This window comes from Phyllostomus discolor, chromosome 11 (assembly GCF_004126475.2).
Source record: "Phyllostomus discolor isolate MPI-MPIP mPhyDis1 chromosome 11, mPhyDis1.pri.v3, whole genome shotgun sequence".
Lineage (NCBI taxonomy): Eukaryota > Metazoa > Chordata > Mammalia > Chiroptera > Phyllostomidae > Phyllostomus > Phyllostomus discolor.
Window position 1 is genome coordinate 48,635,868 of NC_040913.2, and position 27,317 is coordinate 48,663,184.

A 27,317-nucleotide genomic window follows, 5' to 3' on the forward strand; every position below is an offset into this window, starting at 1 on the left:
GCATTTCTTAGTTTGATGAGTGTTTTTATCATAAATGGGGTGCTTGATTTTATCAAATGCTTTCCCTGCATCTATTGATAAGACCATGTTATTTTTATCCTTCATTTTGTGTATGTGATGTATCACATTTATCGATTTGTGAATACTGTACCATCCTTGCAAACCTGGAATAAATCCCACTTGATCACAAGTATGATCTTTTAAATATATTACTAGATCTGGTTTGCCTATGTTTTATTGAGTATTTTAGCATCTATGTTCATCAAAGATATTGGCCTGTAGTTTTCTTTTCTTTGTTGTGTCTTTACCTAGTTTTAGAATAAGACTAATACTGGCCTCATAAAAAGAGTTGGAAAATCTTCTCTCTTCTTGACTTTTTTTGTAATAATTTGAGGAGGAGAGGTACTAGTTCTTCGAATGATTAGTATAATTTGCCTATGAAGCCATCTGGTCCAGGGCTTCTGTGTGCCAGGAATTTTTTTTATTATTACTGCTTCAATTGCATTAGCTTTATTGGCCTATTCAGGTTTTCTGCTTTTTCCTGATTCAGTTTTGGAAGATTGTATATTCCTTTTTTTTTAATTATTATTATTTTTTAAATTTTAATCATTGTTCAAGTACAGTTTTCTCCCCCCTACTCCCATTCCAGCCCACCCACCCAACCCTCCCCCCTTCCCCCCCCATTACCCCCCACCCCTAGTTTTTGTCCATGTGTCCTCCAAATTTGTTCCTGTTAACCCTACTCATTCCCCCCTGAAATTCCCTCTTCTCTCCCCTCTGGTCACTGTCAGACTATCCCCTATTTCAGTGTCTTTGGTTATATTTTGCTAGTTTTTTGTTTTGTTTTGTTTTGTTGTTTAGATTCCTGTTAAAGGTGATATCATAGGGTATTTGTCTTTCACTGCCTGGCTTCTTTCGCTTAGCATAATGCTTTCCAGCTCCATCCATGCTGTTGCATAGGGTAGGAGCTCCTTCTTTCTTTCTGCTGCATAGAATTCCATTGTGTAAATGTACCATAGTTTTTTGATCCATTCATTTACTGATGGGCATCTAGGTTGCTTCCAGCACCTAGCTATTGTAAATTGTGCTGATATGAACATTGGGATGCATAGGTTCCTTTGAATTGGTGTTTTAGTATTCTTAGGATAGAGTCCCAGCAGTGGAATTGCCAGGTCAAAAGGCAGATCCATTTTTAGTTTTCTGAGGAAGTTCCAAACTGCTTTCCATAGTGGTTGTACCAGTCTGCAGTCCCACCAACAGTGCACTAGGGACCCCCTTTCTCCACAACCTCTCCAACACTTGTTGTTTGTTGCTTTGTTTATGATGGCCATTCTGTCTGGTGTGAAGTGGTATCTCATTGTGGTTTTAATCTGCATCTCTCTGATGGCTGGCGATATTGAACATCGTTTCATGTGTCTTTGGATTTCCTGTATGTCCTCCTTGGAGAAGTGTCTGTTCAAGTCCTTTGCCCATTTTTTTAATTGGGTTACTTGTCTTCTAGAGTGGAGCCGTGTAAGTTCTTTATATATTTTGGAGATTAAACCCTTGTCTGAGGTATCATTGGCAAATATGTTTTCCCATACAGTTGGTTCTCTTTTTATTTTGATACTGTTTTCTTTAGCTGTGCAAAAGCTTTTAATTTTGATGAGGTCCCATTTATTTATTCTTTCCTTTATGTCCCTTGCTCTAGGAGACACGTCAGTAAAAAAGTTTCTGCGTGAAATATCTGAGATTTTCCTCCCTATGTTCACTTCTAGGGCTTTAATGGTGTCACGCTTTATATTGAAGTCTTTTATCCACCTTGAATCTATTTTTGTATAAGGTGTAAGTTGGTGCTCTAGTTTCATTTTTTTGCACGTAGCTGTCCAGTTCTCCCAACATCATTTGTTGAAGAGGTTATTTTTATTCCATTTTATAATGCTGCTTCCTTTGTCAAATATTAATTGACCGTAGAGGCTTGGGTTTATTTCTGGGCTCTCTAATCTGTTCCATTGGTCCATGTGCCTGTTTTTATGCCAGTACCAGGCTGTTCTGATTACAGTGGCCTTGTAGTATAGTTTAGTGTCAGGTATTGTGATCCCTCCTACTTTATTCTTCTTTCTCAAAATTGCAGCTGTTATTGGGGTTTGTTTATGGTTCCATATAAATTGCTGAAGTGTTTGTTCTATGTCTGTGAAATATGCTATTGGTACTTTAATAGGTATTGCATTGAATGTGTAAATTGCTTTTGGTAGTATGGACATTTTGATGATATTAATTCTTCCAATCCATGAACATGGTATATGTTTCCATTTGTTTGTGTCTTCCTTGATTTCTCTCCTCAGTGTTATGTAGTTTTCTGAATACGGGTCTTTTACCTCTTTGGTTAGATTTATTCCTAGGTATTTTATTTTTCTGTTTGCTATTTCAAATGGGATTTTTTTCTTGATTTCTGCTTCTGCTGTTTCATTGTTGGTGTACAGAAATGCCTTTGATTTCTGGATATTGACTTTGTATCCCGCTGTTTTGCCAAATTCATTGATTAGGTCAAGCAGTTTTTTGGTGGAGTCTATAGGATTTTCTATGTACACTATCATGTCATCTGCAAACAGTGACAGTTTTGTTTCCTCCTTTCCGATTTGGATTCCTTTTATTTCTTTTTCTTGTCTGATTGCTGTGGCTAGAACTTCCAGTACTATATTGAATAGAAGTGGTGAAAGTGGACAGCCTTGTCTTGTTCCTGTTCTTAGTGGAAAAGATTTTAATTTTTGCCCATTGAGTATAATGTTGGCTGTAGGTTTCTCATATATGGCCTTTATTATGTTGAGGAATGCTCCCTCTATTCCCACTTTACTGAGTGTTTTTATCATACATGGGTGCTGTACCTTATGAAATGCTTTTTCTGCATCTATTGATATGATCATGTGGTTTTTGTCTTTGCTTTTGTTTATGTGATGTATTACATTTACTGATTTGCGAATATTGTACCATCCTTGCATCCCTGGAATGAATCCCACTTGGTCATGGTGTATGATCTTCTTAATGTACTGTTGGATGCGGTTTGCCAGTATCTTGTTGAGGATTTTAGCGTCAATGTTCATCAGTGATATTGGCCTGTAGTTTTCTTTCTTTGTTGTGTCTTTATCTGGTTTTGGAATTAAGATGATGTTGGCCTCATAAAAGGAGTTTGGGAGTCTTCCATCTTTTTGGATTTTTTGAAATAGTCTGTGAAGGATAGGTGTTAGTTCTTCCTTAAATGCTTTGTAGAATTCTCCTGTGAAACCATCTGGTCCAGGGCTTTGGTGTGTTGGGAGTTTTTTGATGACTGCTTCAATTTCTTTTGCTGTTATTGGTTTGTTCAAGCTTTCTGCTTCCATTTTATTGAGTTTTGGAAGATTATATTTTTCTAGAAATTTGTCCATTTCATCTAGGTTTTCAAATTTCTTGGCATACAGCTCTTTGTAGTAACTTCTTACAATCCTTTGTATTTCTGTGGTATCTGTTGTCATCTCTCCTCTTTCATTTCTGATTGTGTTTATTTGGGTCTTGTCTCTTTTTTTCTTAATGAACCTGCTTAAAGGCTTGTCGATTTTGTTTATCTTTTCAAAGAACCAACTCTTGGATTCATGGACCTTTAGAATTGTGCTTTTAGTCTCTATGTCATTTAATTCTGCTCTGATCTTGGTTATTTCCTTCCTTCTGCTTGCTCTGGGCTGTCTTTGTTGTTGTTCCTCGAGTTCTTGTAGACGTAGGGTTAGGTTGTTTGTTTGAAATGTTTCTAACTTTTTTAGGTGGGCCTGTATTGCTATGAACTTCCCTCTCAGGACTGCCTTGGCTGTTTCCCATAAGTTTTGGGTTGTTGTGAGTTTCTTTTCATTTGTTTCCAAAAATCGTTTGATTTCCTCCCTAATATCATTCTTGACCCATTCATTGTTTAATAGCATGCTGTTTAATCTCCATGAGTTTGAGTGTTTTGGGTTTTTTTCCTTGGGGTTGATTTCTAGTTTCAGTCCCTTGTGATCCGAGAAATTGCTTGGCATGATTTCAATTTTTTTGAAATTGTTGAGGCTTGTTTTGTGTCCTATCATGTGGTCAATCTTTGAAAATGTTCCATGTACATTTGAAAAAAAATGTGTATTTAGCTTCTTTGGGATGGAGGGTTCTGTAAATATCAGTAAAGCCCATTTCGTCTAGGGTATTGTTCAATGCCACAATATCTTTGTTGATATTTTGTTTGGAAGATCTGTCCGTTTTTGATAGTGGGGTGTTAAAATCCCCCACAATAATTCTGTTGCTGTCCATATCTTTCTTGAAGTTCTCTAAGATTTTCTTCATGTATTTGGGTGCTCCTATGTTGGGTGCATATATATTTACAATATTTATGTCTTCTTGGTGAATTCTTCCCTTGAGTATTATGAAATGATCTTCTGGGTCTCTCTTTATGGTCCTTCTTTGGAAGTCTATTTTGTCAGATATGAGTATTGCTACCCCGGCTTTTTTTTCCTGTCCATTTGCTTGGAAAATTTCTTTCCAGCCCTTCACTTTCAACCTGTGCAGATCTTTTATCCTGAGGTGGGTCTCTTGTAGGCAGCATATGTGTGGGTCATGTTTTCTTATCCAATCAGCTATTCTATGTCTTTTGATTGGAGCATTTAATCCATTTACGTTTAAGGTTATTATTGATAGGTACTTATTCATTGCCTTTTATGTACGTGTGATCCTCTCTCACTCTCTCTTTTCCTTTCTTTCCTTAAAGCAGTCCCTTTAGCATCTCTTGCAGAGCTGGTTTAGTGGAGGTGTATTCTTTTAGACTTCTTTTGTCTGAGAAGCTTCTTATTCGGCCTTCTATCTTGATTGAGAGCCTTGCTGGGTAAAGTAGTCGTGGTTGCAGGCCTCTGGTTCTCATTACTTGGATTATTTCTTGCCATTCTCTTTTGGCTTGGAGTGTTTCCATTGAGAAGTCAGCTGTTAGCCTTATTGGGGCTCCCTTGTATGTTACTACCTGTTTCTCCCTTGCTGCCTTTAAGATTCTCTCTTTGTCTTGGAATTTTGCCATTTTAATTATGATGTGTCTTGAGGTGGGCCTCTTTGGGTTCCTCTTGATTGGGACTCTCTGTGTTTCCTGGATTTGTGTGACTCTTTCTCTCATTAAATTAGGGAAGTTTTCCATCATCACTTGTTCAACTAGGTTTTCTATCCCTTGTTCTTCTTCTTCTCCTTCTGGTATCCCTATTATGCGGATATTATTACGTTTCATATTGTCTTGCATTTCTCTTAATCCGTCTTCATGTTTTTCTGAGCCTCTTTTCATTTTCTTGCTCTTTCTGGGTGTTTTCTTCTACTTTGTCCTCTAGCTCGCTGATCTGATCTTCTGTTTCATCGATCCTGCTTTTCATTCCTTCTACTGTGCTCTTCAGTTCAGAAATTGTATTCTTCATTTCCTCTTGGCCCCTGTTGAGAGTTTCTATTTCTTTTTTTATGCTGATGTAGTTTTCATTGAGTTCATTGTAGCTTCCCTGTAGTTTCTCGTAGCTCATTGTGAGCTCATTGAGCTTCCTGACAATCACTGCTTTGAATTCAATATCTGATAGTTGAATTGCCTCTATTTCATTTAGCATTCTTTCTGAGGCTTCCTCCTTTCCTTTCATGTGGGGATTGTTTCTTTGTCTTCCCATTGTTTGTGAGACTCTTCTTTTTCACCTCAGCTTCTTATATTGATCTGTTCTGTCTCCCTGGGTTTATGTTGTGAACTTCTTTAGTAGAATAGCAGTGAGTTTTAGTGGTGCTGTTTCCTTGATCTCCCACGTTCACTGGTCTTGGGCTGTCATTTAAGTTGGCTTTGTGTTTGCCTTTGGGTTTTGATTGTTGTTGAGTCTTTCTTTGGTGATTCCTTCCCACCAGCTGGTTAAATGTGGGTCACTCTGTCCACCACCTTCTGTATTTTGTTGTGCTGGTGAGGGCAGGTTGTGTTGAAGCTGGTTCTTCTGTGTGTACAAGGTTTAAAGAAATCTTGTTCAGTTGCTTGTATTGGGTACTGTCTCTACTGTTTAGTTGTATTTCCAGATAAGTCCTAGATTGAGGTTTGTGTGGTTACTACTCCCTCCTTCACCTTCTTCTGCTGTTATCTGTTAGTGGTTCCTTTGTTTTTGGGTTTCCTCTTCCAGTGGGTATCCTGGTGTTCACCTCCTCCACCTATTCTTTTTTGTCATCAGTTGGAGGGGGAAGGCAAAATGGTTTAAGACAGCAACAGAGAATTCTATGCTATTTACAGTAGTAGCAAGTAGGGAAGATATAGGAGATCCTTTCACTATGTATAGTGTTAACCATGGTCTTCCACCCAGCTAGCTGATTTTTAGAAAGGATGGAAAGAAGATAAGACTCTTGTTGGGGGAGGAAGGATTGTGAGCTGGATCTATAAAGCAGGGAGGTTGTGGGCGGTCAGATTCTGGGGTAAGGTAAGAGTAAAGGATAGTAAATAGGTGTAGTGTGTGAGAGAATAGAGTTAACCACTACAGTAATAGAGTTCAGGAAACTTTGAAATGGGCTAAGATTGGGGGGGGGGGTGTTGTGAAGTAATTACAATTGTATGGAATAGCAGTTATTTACAATAATATTATTGCAACATTCATATGACAGAGTCTATGAGATCTAGGTAACAAGAATAGGGAGTACAGAACATCGAGTAGTGTGTTGATGGGACACAGGTGAGTTAAAGGACAGTAGGTTAGTAATACAGTATAGAAAGAGATATCAGGGGAAAGCTGTCAGGTCATACAATATATCCAACCTAACAAAGCAGGCTATACAAAAAGAAGAGGGATATAAAAATACTGTTAAGAAAGATGTAGGAACACTGAAAAAATAATAATAATACAAATATGCAATAACTTGCAGGTTCCCAGTAATAGCAGGGTGACATTTATCTCACTGTCCCATCTGTTGTGATGTCCCTTCTTTGGGTTCAACTTTGGTCTTTTCACAGATCCAGGATTTTGTCTCACTTGTAGGTATTTAGGAAAAAATTTGAAAAAGTAAAAAATAGAAAAGGCAGACAAAGGAAGGAAGAAGAGGTAAAATTGGAGGACAGGAAGGAGGAAGGAATAAAACAAGAAATCAGGTAAGAGAGGAAAAAGAAGTCAAAAGAGAATAAAAACAATAAAACTTAAAACATTAAAAATTGTTAAAAAAAATAGAATCAAATTAAAAAGTCTCTTGATTTCAAAGTGGCCAAACCGGTTTTTCTGCTCTTGCTGGTTGAGGCAGGCTGAAGGATGATTTGTTTGTCTTTTCTTCCTTGGCCAGTGGAGTTCGCACTGGCTCCTCAGCTTTGGGCCCTGGGTGTGGGAATCAGGTCTTTCCCCAGGGTTACTGCTGTGGGCTGGTTTGCGGGGATGCTCTCCTTGCAGACACGCCCGAGTGTGCGCCCGTCCGCGTCCCCCCGGTGCGCCCACAGCTGGGTAGCAGATGGGCTGTAGCCACTGATCACTTTAGGAGAATTCCCCAAACAGTGTCTGTTCCTATTCACTCCTTCCTCTTGAGAAATTCCTCCCTTTCAAGCCTGCCGCTCCCCACAGTGGCCTGGCTTCTCCTGCCGTGGCCTGGCTTCTCCCACCGCCAAAGCTCCAGCCAGACCGGTGACCATGGGAGTCCGGGTCTGCTGCGCCACTCGGCCCCTCTGGTGTCCACTGCCTCCAAAAGGGGCTCACCGCCCCCTTGTGTTTGCCAGCACCTGGATTCCTCCCAGAGCCGCTCAGACCTTGCTCGGCTGGGGAGGGAGCAGTTGACCTGGCTCTCTCCCAAGAACGCTTTGGTAAACCCAGCAGCGGCCCCGGGCTTGGGGCTTCAGCCCCGGGACCACACGCTTGTCCTGGGACCCTACCTTGCTGCAGCACTCCCCTAGGATCTGTTCTTTGTTCTTTCGGTTCTGCCACAATCCTTGGTCCTCTGTTTTCAAAAATGCTGAAATATGTTGGTTGCTTGCCTTTCTACTCCATACATCGGTCAGGATTTTCTCCCCTGAGCAGAGAAAAGCTGAATCTGCTCCTTCCTACTCCGACACCATCTTAGATCCTAAGATTGTATATTTCTAGAAATTTATAGTTTGTCCATGTTGTCGAATTTTTGGCATAGTAATTTCTTACAGTCCTTTGTATTTTCTGTGGCATCAATTGTTACTTCACTTTCACCTGATTTTATTTATTTAGGTCTTCTCTCTTTTTTTATTGATGAGTCTGGTTAAAATTTTGTCAATTTTGTTCATCTTTTCTAAGAAACAGTGCCTGGATTTATTGTGAATTGTTCTTTTAGTCTCTATGTCATTTAATTCTGCTCTGATCTTATTTTCTTGCCTCTATTCACACTGGGTTCTGTTTGTTGTTGTTTCTCTAGTTCTTTTATATGTATGGTTATGTTGTTTATTTGAGATTTTCCATCTTCTCTAGATAGGCGTGTAATGCTATGAACTTCCCTCTCAGGACTGCTTTTGCTGTGTTACACAGGTTTTGTGTTGTGTAGTAATTTACATTTGTTTCCAGGTACCTTTTGATTTCTTCCTTGATCTCATTGTTAAGCCATTCATTATTTAATAACATTATTCAGCCTCCATACACCTGAATGTTTTTCTTTTTTTTCTTGAGGTTGGTTTCTAGTTTCAAGCCATTGTGATCTGAGTAGATGCTTGATATTATTTGTATTTTCTTGAATTGTTGGGACTTGCTTGTATCCTACCATTAGGTCTATCTTTGAAAATGATCCATGCATGTTTAAGAAGAAAGTATATTTTGCTTCTTGGGGTGAAATGTTCTATAAATAACAATGAAGTCCATGTGATCTATAGTGTTGTTTAATGCTGCTATATCTTTGTTGATTTTTTTGCTTGGAAGATCATCTTTCCATTGTTGACAGTAGGGTGTAAAATCCCCTACAATGACTGTATTACCAACAATCTCTCTCTTAAAATCCTCCAAGATTTTCTTTGTATATTTAGGTGCTCCAATATTGGGTGTGTATATGATTACAAGGCTTGTATACTCATGTTGGACTACTCCCTTAAATATTATGTAGTGACCTTCTTTGTTTCTTGTTATGACCTTTGTTTTAAAATTTATTTTTCTACCCCATTTTTTCATGTCCATTTGCATGGAATATTTTTCCATTCCTTCACATTCAGCCTGTGTAAATATTTTGTTCTGAGGAGGTTCTCCTTTAGACAATATACATGCAGGTTGTCTTTTCTTATCCATTTAGCTACCCTATATCTTTAATTGGAGCATTTCATCCACTTACATTTAAGGTTATTATTGATAGGTATTTATTCATTGCCATATTTTTTTTCTTTGTACCTGTGGTTCTCTCTCTCCCCTATCTTTCTTTTGTCTGCTTGCTTCTATGCAGGAGGCTTCTTCGTTGCTTCTGCAGCTTTTAGAAGACTCCTCCTCTTGTCTTCTTGTCGCCCCTCCTATCTTCTTCTTTGGATTCCTTCTTACCGCTTCCTTTGCTGATTATACTTCTCCTCTTCCTTCTTCTTCTTCTTCATCTTCTTCTCTCTTCTTTCTTCTTCTCCATCTTCCTTCTTCCTTCTTTCTTCTTTCTTTTCTTTCTTTCCTTTCTTCTTCTTCTTCCTTAGCAGTCCCCTTAGCATTTCTTGCAATGGTGGTTTGGGGGAGATATACTCTTTTAGCCTTTATTTTTTTATGTAGGAAGCTCTTTATTACACTTTCTATTTTAAACGAGAGCCTTTCTGCATAGAGTAGTCTTGATGCAGGTCCTTGCTTTTCATTACTTGGAATATTTGGTACCAGTCCTTTTGGCTTATAGTGTTTCTGTTGAAAAATCAGCTGATAAGCTTATCAGAGCTCCCTTGTATTTACTAGCTCTTTGTCCCTTGCTGCCTTTAAGATTTTCTCATCATCTTTAAATTTTGCCTTTTTAATTGTGATGTGTGTTGGAGTGAGCCTCTTTGGGTTTATTTTCATTGGGACTCTCTGTGCTTCCTGTGCTTTTCATGATAGTTTCCTCCTCCAAGTTAGGAAAGTTTTCTGTCAATATAATATTTTTTTTCAAGCTTGGTCCCTCTTATCCTTCTGGTATCCTTATGATGTCAATATTTTAACATTTCCTATTGTCCCAAACCTCCCTTAAAGGATCCTTATTCTTTTTAAGTCTTTTTTTGTTTTGTTGCTCTGACTGGGTGTTTTTTATACCTTTTTCCCAATTTTCTGGTTTGATCCATAGCCTCATCTAGTCTGCTTTTAACTACTTTTAGTGTTTTCTTTGTTTCAGATATTGTACTCTTCATTTCCAGCTCATTCTTATTCATAGTTCCTATGTCCTTTTTTATGCGGATGTAGTTTTCATAGAGCTCATTGTAGTTTTCACTAAGTTCCTTGAGCACCCTTAAAATCATTAGTTTGAACTTTATGTCTGATAAATTGCTTGCCTCAATTACATTTAGTTCTTTTTCTGGGGATTCCTCCTTTTATTTTGACTGGGGGTTGTTTCTTTGTCTTCCTATTTTAGCTGACTGTTTTTCTTTGTTTCTTCATGTTAGATTGATTGGCATTGATTCCCTCTCTTCATGGGTGGCCATGTGAGGTACAGTAGTTCAATCTTGTTGATCTTCTGAACTGGGTGCTTTAGGGATGCCCTTTATGAAGTTTATGTGGGCTCTCCTGTTGTATTGAGTTTTGATTGTTCTTGGCCCATTCATTTGTGGGTTCTCCCCTTTAGCTAGCAGACTGGGATTCTCAGTCCCCACCATGTCTTGGATTATGTTTTACAGATACTGACTGAACAAACAAAGTAATACTGAATACAAAATACACACAAGCAAAAATGCCCCCAACAACACCAATATCAATGACAAATGAACAAATTAGGAAAGGCAGAGAGAGAATAAGAATATTATAACAAATAAAAAGAAAATATGAGATGACTAAAGAAAAGAAAAAAAATTATGAGAGGGTAGAGGGAAGGGAAACAATAAGAGTAAGGGCAAGATGAGAGGAATCATCACAAAATGTCAAAGAATGGGAAAAATAAAATTTAAAATGAAAATAAGAAAGGGAAGGAAGAAGGCAAAACACATTAAGTAAAAGGAACAGTAACATATGAGATTTGACTTAAAAACTGAAAAATAGGAACAAAATTGAAGAAAAAGAAAAATGTTAAAAAGCTACACACAAAGGAAAATAATACAAATAATAAAAAAGAATGAAGTGGAATTCATTTCAGCAGATTTTGGACCTTTCCTTCTGGATTCATCTTCTACATATGACTCTGATGTTTTCTGAAGCTGGTGTATGCCTATGTCAAATTCTGTCACCTTAAGCTCTAAATAGCCTGTTAGAAGGTAAAAGTGATCCACAGTCTGTGGCTGCCTTCTTCAGGTTTGGCTGTGTCTTGGATGGTCCTCACTGCTCTTCACTGCTGGTTCTTTATCAGCACAAGGTCCAGGTGTGTGTCAAGTAACAACCAAAAGTACTACCGGTACCACCTCCACCTGCCTCTGGCTTTGCTCCTGTTATTAGTCTTAGTCTGGCTGCTGACCCATCTGTTTCTGAGAGGGCTTCTGATGGAATTGGGAGGATGGGACCCTTAAGTTTCCTGTGGGAAGTGCCATTCAGACTTAAAGAAGATGTTGGGTATGTCCAGGCATCTGAATCTGTCCTAGATCATTTTCATTAACTTGGTAGGGTGAAACCCCTAGTAGGATAGCAGGTGGGGACTCTAGAGTCCAGAGTTTCAGTCTTCTGGAAACTGGGGGGGGGGGGCACTTCCTGGCTCTCCAGGGAAAGGGAAGCATCAGTCTGGTTCCTGGGAATATGCACGGAATGGCTGTACCCTTAAGCAAATCTCTAACACCCCTGAGTCCACCTATGTTGCTGTCCCCTCAGCAAGGGATAAGATGCAGATTGAGAAAAAGAAAGAAAGGAAAAAAGAAATGAAAAGAAAAGAAAGAAAAGGAAAGGAAAGAAAAGAAGGGATGAAGGAAAAAAGAAATTTTAAAAAATACGATGTAGGGTAAAGTGAGCAGGATTTCAAGTGGGATTCCAGAGGATGGGCTAGGAGGCTTCCTGAGCCTGTGGCAAGTGGTTTTCCTCACAGGATCTGGTAGTTATATTTTACCTGAGAGGGACTTGCTTTTCTCAAGATAAATGGCTGCTATGTTTGTGTTATATCTTAGCACTGGAAACCCAACAGCTCTTCCCCCATGTCTCTCCCCTGAGCCTCCCAATCTAGATTCTCCTTTCATAACTACAGACCGTGCTACCCTCCCTTCTCCTGAGTCAAATGTGAGTGTCTGGAAACTTGAAACCTGTGCATTGGCCCCTTAGAACAAAGGGAAGGAGGAAATAAAAGAAAAAATGTTGTTTTGTCTCCAGCAGTCTCTACCTTTCTCCAGCAGGAAAAAAAAAAAAACATAGCCTTTACCACTGGATGCTTTGTGGGCAGGTGATTCCAACACAAGAGCTCTGTGCTTGGCAGCCCAGGCTGAGGTCCAGGCTTCCCACAGTCATGAGGCTACTTCAGCCACCCCCTGTGAAAGTGGTGCTAGCTCCTTTCACGTGCCTGATGTCAATGGGGTGTCATAGTCCCTACAATGACTGCAATACAGTTTATCTCTCCTTTAAGTCCATCAAGATCTACCTTATATATTTAGGTACTCCTAGGTTGGGTGCATGGATGTTGACAAGAGTTATATCTTCTTATTGCACTAACTCCTTTACCATATAATACCCTTTTTTGGTCTTTTGTTACACTCTTTATTTTAAAGTATACTTTATCTAAGTATTGGTTTTCCAGCTTTTTGTTGTTCCCATTTGTAAAAAGTATATTTTCTTTACGTACCTTTACTATCAATCTGTGATTTTTTTCTGTCTGAAGTGGGTGTCTTGTATAGGCAACGTATATTTGGTTATTGATTTCTTTTTTTCTTTTTTTAAGATTTTATTTATTTGTGTGTTTTTTTTTTTTTTTTTTAGAGAGGAAAGGGAGGGAGAAAGAGAGAGAGAAAGAAACATCAATGTGCAGTTGCTGGGGGCCCTGCAACCCAGACATGTGCCCTGACTGGGAATTGAACCTGTGATGCTTTGGTTCGCAGCCCGAACTCAATCCACTGAGCTATGTCAGCCAGGGCTGGGTGTTGCTTTCTTATCCATTTAACCACCCAATATCTTTTGATGGAAGCATTTAATCTATTTTCATTTTAGGTAATTATTAGTAGGTATGTATTTATTGCCATTTTATTATTTGTATTTTTAATTTTTCCTCCTCCTAAAGAATTCCCTTTAATATTTCATGTAATATTGATTTGGTGGAGATCAACTTGTATAACTTTTTCTTGTTTGGGAGCATATTTATCTCTCTTTCAATTCTAAATGATAGCCATCCTGGGTAGAGTAATCTTGGTTGTAAGTCCTTGCTTTTCATCATTTTGAACAATTTGTGCCAACCTCTTCTGACCTGAAAGGTTTCTGTAGAGCAATCAGCTGAAAGTGTTATGGGTACTCCCTTGTACATAACTAACTGATTGCTTTTCTTGCTTGTTTTGAGATTCTCCTTTTTGTTGATTTGCTTATGATAGTCATTCTGGTAGGTGTGAAGTGGTATCTCATTGTGGTTTTAATCTGCATCTCTCTGATGGTCAGTGGCGATGATCATCCTTTTATATGCCTCTGGGCTCTCTGTACGTGTGGAAAAAAGGAAACCTTAGTACATCGTTGGTAGGAATGCAGACTGGTGCAGCCACTGTGCAAAACAGTATGGAATTTCCTCAAAAAACTAAAAATGGAACTGACTCTTGACCTGGCAATTCCCCTACTGGGATTATACCCTAAGAATCCTGAAACAACAATGCAAAAGAACCTATGCATCCCAATGTTCATAGCAGCATTATTGACAATAGACAAGTGCTGGAAGCAACCTAGGTGCCCATCAGTAAGTGAGTGGGTCAAAAACTGGTACATTTACACAATGGAATACTATGCAGCAGAAAGAAAGAAGTACCTCCTACCCTTTGTGACAGCATACATGGAACTGGAGAGCATTATGCTAAGTGATGTAAGCCAGGTGGTGAAAGACAAATACCATATGATCTCACCACCTATAAGTAGAACCTAATCAACAAAACAAACAAGCAGGCAAAGTATAACCAGAGACATTGAAATAAAGAACAAACTGACAGTAACCAGAGGAGAGTGGGGAGGGGATAACAGGGATAAAAATGGGGAGGGTCATCAAAGAACGTGTATAAAGGAACCATGGTCAAAGCCAAAGGGGAGAAAGATTGAGGGTGGAAGGTGGGTGTGGCCAGGGCAGAGGAGAGTAGTGGGGGAAAATGAAGACAAATGTACTTGAACAACAATAAAAAGAAAGAAAAAAGCAAAAAACCCCTTATTTGTGCACTTTTAAAAATAAATTAAGTGGAAACTGGTGGTTGTGGCTGGCTTCTTGCATATAGATTTTGAATGTGACAAGATAACGCACTGAAGGTGTGTTTGGGAGGGAGGAAGATGGTGGAAGAATGAATGGAAGTCACACTAACTTCCTCCCAAGACCTATCTGGAATTACAATTAACTTGTGGAGAAAAACCCAGAACAAACAACTGCATAGTAGCAAGAGAGAAGCCTTATAATCTCCAGCAGACAGAAGAATCAGCTTCAGCACAACCTGTCTGTTAAGGAGCATGGTAGAGTCTTAAGAAGGCTGTCTGGGTACCCACAGTTGGCAGCACCAGAGGGATAATTGAGCGGCCAGTTGGAACCCCTGAGAAGAATGGGATTTAAACTCTAAGCTAGGATTACCAGCCTAGAGCAACAGATCCCCAAAAGTACAAAGATACCAACCAGCAATGAAAAGCAGCAAGGTTGTTCTCTTCCAGGGACAGATGGCTGGAGATTCAAAGAGCCATTTAAAAGACTAACATACAAGTTTTCATTTGAAGCCACTTATCCTGGGTTCTGGCAAAGGCAAGCAGAATGGACTGGAGACACCTGAGGAGACTCTGGAGATGCAGTCTTTGGGGAGAGGACTGAGAGTAGACACCAGGATCCTGGTACTGAGTCATCCCCCATATGGCAGCAGCCACTTTGCTTAGGCAGACCACATACCTATGGTAGCTGCCAGAGGGGAAACAATAGCTCTGACCCCAGGAGGGATTTTTCACAGGCCCTGTGGTGCTTAAATCTAACTTCTGAATGCACATTGACTAGATTAATAACCAAATGAGATATCTGCAGACAGTAGATTCCTGGCATTGGTGGGGGGCAGAGTGGACTAGAGATGCTTGAGGAGAGATGGGGACTGAGGCTTTGGGGAGAGAACTGGGAGAGTAGTTGCTAGGATCCTAGTGCTGAATCATCCCCATATGGCAGCAGGCATGATGCTCAGGCAGACCACTCCCCTCAGTGTCAGCAGACAGAGGGTAAATGATAGCCTTGACCCCAGGAGAGTCACTGCCCAGGCCCTGTGGTGCTTAAGCCTGACTACTGAATGCAGATTGACTAGATTAACAACCAAATGAGACTCTCCAGAAAGATCCCTGGCAAAGGGTGGACAGAGTGGACTAAAAATGCTTGAGGAGAGACTGGGGACTGAGGATTTGGGGAGGGAACTGAGAGAGTAGCCACTGGGATCCCAGAGCTGAGTATACCCCCATATGGCAGCAGCCATCATGCTCAGGCAGAACACTATCCTTCTAGCAGCAACAGCCTGAGAGGGAAAACAATAGCCCCAACCCAGGAGGGATTTGGCTGTTTCCTAAGGTACTTAAACATGACTGCTGAGTGCAGGACTAGATTAACAAATGAAGGAGATAGCCACAGACAATAGATCCATGGAAGCATCTAAGTGGATGCCTAAGGTCTGACAGGGTTAACACCTGAAATCACCAGAGGCAGATCCAGAAAGAAAAAAAACAGTGGCAAATACTAGAGGCTACCGAAATGATATCCACTGTGGCCTTTTCCATGACTTGCAATATTCTCTTTCCTTCATAGCTTTTTAACATTCATTTCTTTTCCAGCATATTTGTACATATTAAGTTACAAGATTTTATACTATAGTTTATCTCAATTCATGTATTTTGATCTTTCTTTCTCTTATCCTATTTTACCTTCTCCTTTCCTCTCATTATTTTCATTTGAAATTTTGTTTTTCTCTGGCTACAACTTGTTTCTATTCCTCACTCTTACTATTTCTCCCCCATCCAGACACACAAAACCAATATTCTTATCAAATGGTCATCTCACATCCTTTTTATCTGCTCTTAAAAGACCCACATTATCTCCATTATCTCCATTTTTAGCAATCTCTGCTAGTTGGTTGTGAGTATGGTAGATGTTGCATTTTTTCAATTTTATCTCTAGATCTTCACTAATTTAGTATTTCAAATATCAAATTTTACTGGCCCCCTTCCTACTCTTTTTTTTTTTCATCTCAAATCATTAGTGTGCTCTGTTTTAGCTTGTTTTTTCTTTTTTTCTTTCTTCAATAGAAATAAAAATTCTCCCCATTCTCTTACATCCTCCCTTTTGTTTTTTCTTTATTCTCCTTCTCTCTTTTTTTTCTTTTTCCTTCTGTGTTAATTTTTTTTTAATTTCCCCCTGTCTTAACCTTGTTTTGTTCCTCACTCTTAGTATTCTCTCTCCCACTATCATTTCAAAATCGCCTCTGGACATCTCTTAAGCTTTTCTTTGTTTCTTTACCCCCTCTTTTCCCATACCATTTATATTAACTTTAGCTCATTTGTTGTTGGTAGTGCTGTGGTAGAGCTTTCTCTGCAATATCACTCCTATATTTTAATTACTTACTTACTTTTTCCCCTTTCTTTGTCTTTCTATCTCTCACTTTATTTTATTTTATTATAATTTCTGTTTAAGCATAATACTATATGCTTCCATTTTCATACTCCATTCCATATTTTCACTCCCCTTTTTACTCATGATGTAAATTTTACTTTCCCTTTTCACATTGCACCAATCCCAACTATTATTAGATATCCTCTCTCTCCCCTCTCAAAATCATTCTTCTTTCAGTAGGTCACCTCATATTTTCTCTCCTTCCTTATAATAGTCTTAATCTTGTTACACCCTTATTAATACTGGCACATTTGCTGTTGATATTGGGATTGTATGGGGGAGTTATTTTTGTGGGTGTGGGTTTGATTCCTGGGCTTTGTGATTTTGTTCTGGCAGCATGTGCACAGCAGCACACAAGACGTGGTAGGCAGAGTGACTCTCAGTCACCAGCTGTAGGGAAGTATCCACCAAAGACCCAACACAATAAAAAAAAAAACAACTACATCCAGAGAACAAAATAAGTGGCATAAAGGGCATCCCAAAAGCATCAAGCTCAGAATATCAATAAGCCTTCACCACAGAGTCTCACAAGCCTCCTACCATAGAAGTTCACACCACAAATTCAAGAAGTCAAAACAGATCAATTTAAGAAGCTAAAACAAGCAAGAAGAGTCACACAAACAATGAGAAAACAAAGAAACAACCCTCAAATGAATGGAAAGAGGAATCCCTACAAAGAGTGCTAAATAAAATAAAAGCCAGTAAACTATCACATATTGAGTTCAAAACAATGTTTATAAGAAAGCTCAATGAGCTCAGTGAAAGCTACCAAAAACTGTAGGAAAGCTACAAGAAACTTATTACAAATTATATCAGCATGAAAAAGGATATAGAAACAACCAACAAGGGCCAAGAGGAAATGAATAATACAATTTCCAAATTGAGGGACACAGTAGAAGGAATAAAAAAGCAGGCTTGATGAAGCAGAGGATTGAACCAGCAAGCTGGAGGACAAGGTAGTAAAAAGCTTCCAGAAAGAGCAAGAAAAATAAAAAAAAAAGACCTAAAAAGAATGAAGAGGGGTTAAGATAACTGCAGAACAACATAATAATATCTATATAATAGGAACACCAGAAGTAGGAGAAGAGGAGCAAGGGATAGAAAACCTATTTGAAAAAGTAATGATGGAAAACTTCCATAATTTGATGAGAAAAAGGTCACACAAGTCGAGGAAGTGTTGCGGGTCCCAGTCAAGGAAGAACCCAAAGAAGCCCACTTGAAGACACATCATAATTAAAAAGGGAAAATTCAAAGACAAAGGGAGAATCTTAAAGACAGCAAGGGAGAAATAGGAAGTAACATTCAAGGGAGCCCTGATAAGGCTATCAGCTGATTTCTCAACTGATACACTACAAATCAGAAGGGAATGGTAAGAACTATTCCAAATAATAAAACCAACCAAGACTACTCTATGTAGTGAGGCTCTCAATTAAAATGGAGGGTGAAATAAGGAATATTCCAGACAAAAGAAGGCTGAAAGAATACACCTCCACCAAACCAGCATGGCAAGATATGCTAAAAGGACTGCTTTATGAAGATGAAGAAAAAGTGTGAGAGAGTGAAGAACACAAGCAGAAAGAGGATAAAGTGGCAATGAATAAGTACCTATCAATAATAAGCTTAAATGTAAATGGATTAAATGTTCCATTCAAAAGACATAGGATAGCTGAATGAATAAGAAAACATGACCCACATATATGCTGCCTACAAGAGTGCCACCTCAGAACAAAAGACCTACACAGACTGAAAGTGAAGAGTTGGAAAAAATAATATTCCAAGCAAACAAGAAAAAAATCCAGGGTACTAATACTTATATCAGACAAAGTAGACTTCAAAACAAAGAAATTAAAAAGAGACACAGAAGGATACTTTATAATGCTCAAGAGAAGAATCCATGAAGAAGACATAAATAGTGTAAACATACATGTACTCAACATAGGAGCACCTAAATATATGAGGAAAATCTTGGAGAACTTCAAGAAAGATAGAGACAGCAACACAATTATAGTATGGGATTTTAACACCACACAGTCAACAGTGGATAGAACTTCCAAACAAAATATGAACAGTGGTACTGTGGAACATAACAATATGTTAGACCAATTGGACTTAACTCATATGTATAGAATCTTACATCTCAAAGAAGTGAAATGTGCATTCTTTTCAAAAGCACGTGGTACATTTTCAAAGATAGACCACATGATAAGACAAAAAACAAGCCTGAACAAACTCAAGAAAATTAAATTCATGTGAATGATTTTTTGGACCACAATGACTTGAAGCTAGAGTATTCAAGCTCATGGAGACTAAATAGCAAGCTATTAAATAATGATTGAGTTAATAATGAAGGAAGAAGTCAAACAGTTTCTGGAAACAAATGAAAATGAATCACAACAGTCCAAAACCTATGGGATACAGCAAAGGCATTCTTACAGGGAGTTTCATAGCAATATAGGCCTACCTAAGAAAAATAGAAACATTTTAGGGGGAGCAGGAAGATGGCAGTGTGGTAGGAAGGAGCATATCTGCCTTCTCCTATGCACGGGAGAGAAACTGGCCGGTCTGTGGAGGAACAGAGCAAGGAGCCAACAACATCACAACATTTATGAAAATAGGACATCAAAAATTATAGCAGACATTGAAAAACCAGATGGTAAGGAGACTGCTTCAGGATAATAAGGGCCCAGGGATCGGTGCCAGGACCAGGGAGGTTGTAGCCCCCAAGCCCAGTGCTCTCAGGTCTGTGCCTCAGGGCACCCTGGAGAGCAGACTCGACTGCTCCCTCCCCAGCCAAACAAGGATTGAGCAGCACCCACGGAGGCCTTGTTGCTTGAAGGTACAGAGAGGGGAACGAGGACTGAGAGATAATCACACAGGGGCTGCGAGCACCCATACATAGTCCTGGGAAGAGTGAGTGCCCCAGTCTGCACCACCAAGGGCAGCCTGGCTGTGCACATGCACCCCCAGCCCAGTGAGAGTGTGGTTTTGTGGAAGACCCAGACCCCACAGCCCTGAACAAGGAAAGGGCATGGGCATTCTCAGGATTCTGGAGCCCGCAGCAGTGAACTCAGGGAACAGTGTGCCTCTTCAGGATTCCTGGATATCACACAGTGAACCCAGAAAAGACGTGGTGCTTCATGGGTTCCTGGAGCCCGTGGTGGGGAAATTGGGGGAAGTGCATGCCCCCTCTCAATCCCTGGAGCTTACATTGTGAACCCAGAAAGGATGCTAGTGCTCTGTGGGACCCCGCAGCCTGGGAGACGGTGGCGGTGAGCTCCAGAAAGCATGCTTGGGAGCACCCATACCCACACCCAGGGCCCTGTGGAGAGGCATCACACCGGTTCTGGAAAGAGCCCATGGCTAGCACTGGGGACAGTACATGAGAGACTGACTGAGTTCTGACTCAGGGAAGAGTGAAAAGCATTCCAGTCATCCCTCAGCCTGCTGAAGTCAGCAAGACCAGAAAAACTGGTTTGGCCAGTTAGAAACCAACAAGAGGGTTTTGTTGTTGTTGTTGTTGTTGTTGTTGTTGTTGTTGATTGTTTGATTTTATCTTGTTTTTTAAGTAACTTTTTATCTTTTCATTCTTATTATTTTCATCTCTCAATTCTTTATGTTTCTCTTCTTTTCATCATAGTGTTACACCTTCCAGTCTAAACTTATCTCTCCTGCATTCCATCTTCTGCTTCTTTTCATTTTTTTTTGAACCTGCGAGTTACTGCAAATTTATATTATCTTTTTCTCATTGTTCTGACATTTTTTATTTTAATAGTATTTTGGTATTCCTTTTCTTTATGTATAGTCTTCTTTGCTTTGCTGGTTATACTGTATCATTTGATAGGTTTCCCCTGTTATCTCATTCATAATACGTTGCTAATTTACTGTCCTTCATTTGTGTTCCATTAGTATACCACTCAAGGTTCTATACTCCCTATTCTCATTATCTAGATCTCATAGATTCTGCCATATGATTGTTGCTCTAATATTACCGTAAATAAGACCTATTTCATACAATTGTAAATACTACACAACACCCCTCCCAGATCTCAGCCTACTTCTCGGTTTCCCGAACTCCATTATTATAGAGGTTAACTCTATTCTCTTACACACTACTCCTATTTACTATTCTTTATTCCCACCCTACCTCAGAATCTGACCTCCTGCAGCCTCACTGCTTTCTATATCCAACTCACAATCCTTTCCTCCCCAATAAGAGTCTTACTGTCTTTCCATCATTTCTAAAACATAGCTAGTGGGGTGGAAGATCATGGTTAACACTATAGGTAGTCCAAGGATCTCCTATCTCTTCTCTACTGGCTGCTACTGTAAATATCATAGAATACTCTCTTGATGTCTTAAACCATCTTGCCTTACTCCTCCAACTGATCACAAAAAAAAAGAGTAGGGGGAAGCCGTGAACACCAGGATACCTAAAGGAGACTGCACCACTGAACCTCACAGGTATTCTAACACAGAAGTTCACACCATAAACCCAGGGAATGAGAACAGATCAATTTAAGAAACAGAGGCTAACAAGAAGAGTCTCGCGAACAATGAGAAGACAAAGAAACAATCCCCAAATGAAGGAGAAGGAGGTAGCCTCAGAAAGAATGCTAAATGAAATAGAGGCAATTCAACTATCAGATATTGAATTCAAAGTAATGATCTTTAGGAAGCTCAATTAGCTCACAATGAGCTACCAGAAACTACAGGGAAGCTACAATGAACTCACTGAAAACTACATCAACATAAAAAAGGAAATAGAAACTCTCAACAAGGGCCAAGAGGGAATGAAGAATACAATTTCTGAATTGAAAAACACAGCAGAAGGAATGAAAAGCACGATTGATGAAGCAGAAGATCGGATCAGCGAGCTAGAGGACAAAGTAGAAGAAAACACCCAGAAAGAGCAAGAAAAGGAAAAGAGGCTCAGAAAGAATGAAAGGGATTAAGAGAAATGCAAGACAATATGAGACATAATAATACCTGTATAATAGGGATGCCAGAAGGAGAAGAAGAAGAGCAAGGAATAGAAAACCTATTTGAAAAAGTAATGATGGAAAACTTCCCTAATTTGATGAGAGAAAAAGTCACACAAATCCAGGAAACACAGAGTCCCAATCAAGTGGAGCCCAAAGAGGCCCACCTCAAGGCACATCATAATTAGAATGGCAAAATTTCTTTTTTTTAAAGATTTTATTTATGCATTGTTAAAGAGGGAAGGGAGGGAGAAAGAGAGAGAGAGAGAGAAACATCAATGTGCGGTTGCTGGGGGTCATGGCCTGCAACCCAGGTATGTACCCTGACTGGGAATCAAACCCATGACATTTAGGTTTGCAGCCCACGCTCAATCCACTGAGCTATGCCAGCCAGGGCTAGAATGGGAAAATTTCAAGACAAAGAGAGAATATTAAAGGCAGCAAAGAAGAAACAGGAAGTAACATACAAGGGAGCCCCAGTAAAAGCTGACTTCTCAATGGAAACACTCAAGCCAGAAGAGAATGGCAAGAAATATTCCAACTAATGAGAACCAGAGGTTTACAACCAGGGCTACTTTACCCAGCAAGGCTCTCATTCAGGATAGAAGGTTAAATAAGAAGCTTCCCAGACAAAAGAAGTCTAAAAGAATACACCTCCACCAAACCAGCTCTGCAAGAGATGCTAAAGAGACTGCTTTAATAAAAGGAAGGAAGGGAGAGAGAGAGAGACAGAGAGAGAGACAGAGAGAGAGAGAGAGAGAGAGAGAGAGAGACAGGTATGTAAATGGCAATGAATACGTACCTATCAATAATAACCTTAAATATAAATGGATTAAATGCTCCAATCAAAACACATAGAATAGTTGAATGGATAAGAAAACATGAGCCACACATATGCTGCCTACAAGAGACCCACCTTAGGATAAAAGACCTGCACAGGCTGAAAGTGAAGGGCTGGAAACAAATTTTCGAAGCAAACAGACAGGGAAAAAAAGCCGGGGTGGCAATACTCATACCAGACAAAATAGACTTCCACAAAAAGGGCCATAGAGAGAGACCCAGAAGGTAACTTCATAATACTCAAGGGAAGAATACATCAAGAGGACATAAACATTGTAAATATATATGCACCCATCATAGCACTCAAACACATAAAGAAAATCTTAGAGGACTTCAAGAAAGATATTGACAGCAACAAAATTTTATTGGGAGATTTTAACACCTCCACTGTCAAAAATGGATAGATCTTCCAAACAAAATATCAACAAACATATTGAGGCATTGAACAATGCCCTAGATGAAATGGAGTTAACTGATATATACAGAGCCCTCCATCCCAAAGAAGGTAAATACATATTCTTTTCAAATGCACATGGAACATTTTCAAAGATAGACCACATGATAGGACACAAAACAAGCCTCAAAAATTTCAAGAAAATTGAAATCATACCAAGCATTTTCTCTGACCAAAATGGACTGTAAATAGAAACCAACCCCAAGGAAAAAAACCCAACACTCAAAATCATGGAGATTAACTAGCATGCTATTAAACAATGAATGGGTCAAGAATGAAATTAGGGAAGAAATCAAAAGGTTTCTGGAAACAAATGAAAATGAACTCACAACAACCTAAAATTTATGGGACACAGCTAAGGCAGTCCTGAGAGGGAAATTCATTAGGTATGCTCTACAAGTGTACCTAAAATAATAATAATAATAATAATAATAATAATAATAATAAACAACGTAACCCTATGCCTACAAGAATTCAAGGAACAACAAAGACAGCCCAGAACAAGTAGAAGGAAGGAAATAACGAAGATCATAGCAGAATTAAATGACATAGAGACTAAAAGCACAGTTCTAAGGATCAATGAATCCAGGAGCTGGTTCTTTGAACAGATAAACAAAATTGACAAGCATTTAAGCAGCCTCATCAAGAAAAAAAGAGAGAAGACCCAAATAAACACAATCAGAAATGAAAGAGGAGGGATAACAACTGATACCACAGAAATACAAAGGATAGTAAGATATTACTATGAAGAAATATGTGCAATGTGATCTGAAAACCTAGGTGAAATGGACAAATTTCTAGAAAAATATAATCTTCCAAAACTCAATGAAGAAGCTGAAAGCCTGAACAGACCAATAACAGCCAATGAAATTGAAGCCATAATCAAAAAACTCCTGACACACAAAAGCCCTTGACCAGATGGTTTCACAGGAAAATTCAACAAAGCATTTAAGGAAGAGCTAACCCCTATCCTTCGCAGACTATTCCAAAAAATCCAAGAAGATGAAAGACTCCCAAACTTTTTTACGAGGCCAGCATCATCCTAATCCCAAAACCAGATAAAGACACAACAAAGAAAGAAAACTACAGACCAATATTAATGATGAACATTGACACTAAAATCCTCAACAAAATACTGGCAAACCGCATCCAACAGTGTATTACAAAGATCATACACCATGACCAAGTGGGATTCATCCCAGGGATGCAAGGATGGTTCAGTATTTGCAAATCAGTAATGCAATACATCACATAAACAAAAACAAAGACAAAAATCACATGATCATATAATAGATGCAGAAAAGGCATTTGATAAGGCACAGGACCATTTATGATAAAAACACTCAGCAAAGTGGGAATAGAGGGAGCATTCCTCAACATAATAAAGGCCATATATGAGAGACCAATAGCCAATATCATACTCAATGGGCAAAAATTAAAACCTTTTCCACTAAGATCAGGAACAAGACAAGGCTGTCCACTTTCACCACTTCTATTCAACAAAGTACTGGAAGTTTTAGCCACAGTGATCAGACAAGAAACAGATAAAAAGGCATCCAAATTGGAAAGGAGGAAGCAAAACTGTCACTGTTTGCAGATGACATGATAGTGTACATAGAAAATCCTATAGACTCCACCAAAAAACTGCTTGAACTAATAAATGAATTTGACAGAACAGCGGGATACAAAGTCAATATGCAGAAATCAAAGGCATTTCTGTACACCACCAATGAAACAGCAGAAGCAGAAATCAAGAAAAAAATCCCATTTGAATTAGCAAAAAGAAAAATAAAATACCTAGGAATACACCTAACCAATGAAGTAAAAGACCTGTATTCAGAAAGCTACATAACACTGAGGAAAGAAATCAAGGAAGACACAAACAAATGGAAACATATACCGTGTTCATGGATTGGAAGAATTAATATCATCAACATGTCCATACTACCCAAAGCAATTTACACATTCAATTCAATACCTATTAAAGTACCAATAGCATATTTCACAGACACAGAACAAACAGTTTAAAAATGTATATGGAACCATAAACGACCCCGAATAGCTGGTGCAATTTTGAGAAAGAAGAGTAAAGTAGGAAGGATCACAATACCTGATACTAAACTGTATTACAAGGCCACTGTAATCAAAACAGCCTGGTACTGGCATAAAAACAGGCACATGGACCAATGGAACAGATCAGAGAGCCCAGAAATAAACCCAAGTCTCTATGGTCAACTAATATTTGACAAAGGGGGCAGCAACATAAAATGCAGTAAAAATAGCGTCTTCAAAAAATGGTGTTGGGAGAACAGGACAGCTACATGCAAAAAAAAAGAAACTCGAGCACCAACTTACACCTTACACAAAAATAAATTCAAGGTGGATAAAAGACTTAAATATAAAACGTGACACCATTAAAGTCCTAGAGAAGAAGATAGGTAAGAAAATCTCAGATATTTCATGCAGAAACATTTTTGCTGACATGCTTCCTAGAGCCAGGGACATAAAGGAAAGAATAAACAAATGGGGCCTCATCAAAATAAAATCTTCTGCATAGCTAAAGAAAACAGTATCAAAATAAAAAGAGAACCAACTGTATGGGAAAACATGTTTGCCAATGATACCTCAGGGAAGGTTTTTTTTTTTTTTTTATAAAGTGACTTTCTTTTTTTTTAAAGATTTTATTTATTTACTTTTAGAGAGGGAAGGGAGGGAGATAGATAGATAGAGAGAGAGACATCAATGTGCGGTTGCTGGGAGTTATGGCCTGCAACCCAGGCATGCTCCCTGGCTGGGAATTGAACCTGCGACACTTTGTTTCGCAGCCCGCACTCAATCCACTGAGCTATGCCAGCCAGGTTCAGGCAAGGGTTTAATCTCCAAAATATATAAAGAACTTACACAACTCCACTCTAAGAAGACAAGCAACCCAATTAAAAAATGGGAAAAGGACTTGAACAGACACTTCTCCATGGAGGACATACAGAGGATCCAAAGACACATGAAAAGATATTCAATATTGCTAGGTATCAGAGAGGTGCAAATTAAAACCACAATGAGATACCACTTGACACCAGTCAGAATAGCAATCATAAACAAAGCAACAAACAATAAGTGTTGGAGAGGTTGTGGAGAAAAGGGGACTCCAGTTCACTCTTGGTGACTGCAGACGGGTACAACCACTATGGAAAACAGTACGGAACTTCCTCAGAAAACTGAAAATGGATCTGCCTTCTGACCCAGCAATTCCATTGCTAGGATTATATCTTAACAACCCTGAAACACCAATCCAAAAGAACCTATAAACCCCAATGTTCATAGCAGCACAATTTACAATAGCCAAGTGCTGGAAGCAACCTAGATGCCCATCAGTAAATGAATGGATCAAAAAACTATGGTTCATTTACACAATGGAATTCTATGCAGCAGAAAGAAAGAAGGAGCTCCTACCTTTTGCAACAGCATAGGTGGAACTGGAAAGTATGCTAAGCAAAATAAGGCTGGTTGTGAAAGACAAATACCATATGATCGCACCTTTAACAGGAACCTAAACAACAAAACAAAACAAAACAAAAAAAAAAAAACAAGCAAAATATAGTCAAAGACACTGAAACGGAGGACTGGCTGACAGTGACCAGAGGGGAGGGAAGAGGGAATTTCAGGGGAGAATGGGAAGGGTTTATAGGAACAAATATAAAGGACACATGGACAAAAACTGGGGTGTGGGTTGGTAATCAGAGGGATGTGGGGAAGGCTGGGTGGGTGGGCTGCAATGGGAGTAAAAGGCAGAAAACTGTACTTGAACAATGATTAAAATAAGAAACAAAGAAACAAACAACAACAACGAAAAAGAAACATTTCAAATAAAAAAACCAACTCACTCTACATGTACAAGATGTAGAAACAAGAATTGGAGGAATAACAACAAACAAGCCCAGATTAAAGAGAAGGAAAGAAACAACCAAGATGAGAGCAGAATTAAATGACACAGAGAGTAAAAGAAAAATTCTAAGGATCAGTAAATCCAGGTGGTGGTTCTTTGAAAAGATAAACAAAATTCACAATTCTTAAAACAAATTTATTTGGGAAAAAAGAGGAAGAGGACTCAAATAAATAAAATCAAAAAAGAAAGAGGAGAGATTACATAGAAATACAAGGAATTGTAAGAAATTACTAGGAACAACTATATGCCAGGAAATTTGAAA